Source organism: Triticum dicoccoides, unplaced genomic scaffold (assembly GCF_002162155.2).
Source record: "Triticum dicoccoides isolate Atlit2015 ecotype Zavitan unplaced genomic scaffold, WEW_v2.0 scaffold91488, whole genome shotgun sequence".
Taxonomy (NCBI): domain Eukaryota; kingdom Viridiplantae; phylum Streptophyta; class Magnoliopsida; order Poales; family Poaceae; genus Triticum; species Triticum dicoccoides.
The window spans coordinates 1-977 of record NW_021309937.1 but is presented as its reverse complement, the minus strand read 5'-3'; the positions used below and the strand labels follow the sequence as shown (position 1 = coordinate 977).

Genomic DNA, 977 nt, shown 5'->3' with positions numbered 1-977 from the left:
GGTTGTAATGGTAGTGAGAATGTAGAATCGTCTTTGGAGCGGACCTGGGAGTGGCAAGCATAAGGGACGAAGACGGGGAAACATGTCGGATGCGATCATACCAGCACTAAAGCACCGGATCCCATCAGAACTCCGAAGTTAAGCGTGCTTGGGCGAGAGTAGTACTAGGATGGGTGACCTCCTGGGAAGTCCTCGTGTTGCATTCCTTTTATAATTATTTTTTGCGCCTTGTGACAAACATATCGCACGTGCGCGATATATATTAATCCCGTTATATTATTTTTGACGTTTGCGATATGTTTAAGCTCGATGCTCATTGCTCGCGCGTCTTGGGGCGGCTTTGTGGCACGAAGAGCGCTTTCTGAAAGGGGTGGAAAAAACTCGTGTTGCTGCGGTATGGAGGGAGGGGTGGAAACCGTGGAAAACTCGTCTCCGTGATTGAGCGGGAGAGTAAGTAGTATAGGACATTATCCATTGTTAGGAAACGGTTGTAATGGTAGTGAGAATGTAGAATCGTCTTTGGAGCGGACCTGGGAGTGGCAAGCATAAGGGACGAAGACGGGGAAACATGTCGGATGCGATCATACCAGCACTAAAGCACTGGATCCCATCAGAACTCTAAAGTTAAGCGTGCTTGGGCGAGAGTAGTACTAGGATGGGTGACCTCCTGGGAAGTCCTCGTGTTGCATTCCTTTTATAATTATTTTTTGCGCCTTGTGACAAACATATCGCACGTGCGCGATATATATTAATCCCGTTATATTATTTTTGACGTTTGCGATATGTTTAAGCTCGATGCTCATTGCTCGCGCGTCTTGGGGCGGCTTTGTGGCGCGAAGAGCGCTTTCTGAAAGGGGTGGAAAAAACTCGTGTTGCTGCGGTATGGAGGGAGGGGTGGAAACCGTGGAAAACTCGTCTCCGTGATTGAGCGGGAGAGTAAGTAGTATAGGACATTATCCATTGTTAGGGAATGGTTG

General features: G+C 48.0%; 2 non-coding genes across 2 annotated transcripts; both read left to right on the top strand.

The window, feature by feature from the left end:
• The first annotated feature begins 87 nt into the window (after positions 1 to 87).
• LOC119348392 lies at positions 88 to 206 on the top strand. The gene has a single exon (XR_005168920.1). It is a non-coding gene; the product is annotated as a 5S ribosomal RNA (ribosomal RNA).
• Positions 207 to 573: 367 nt separating this feature from the next.
• LOC119348393 lies at positions 574 to 692 on the top strand. The gene has a single exon (XR_005168921.1). It is a non-coding gene; the product is annotated as a 5S ribosomal RNA (ribosomal RNA).
• Positions 693 to 977: the final 285 nt, after the last annotated feature.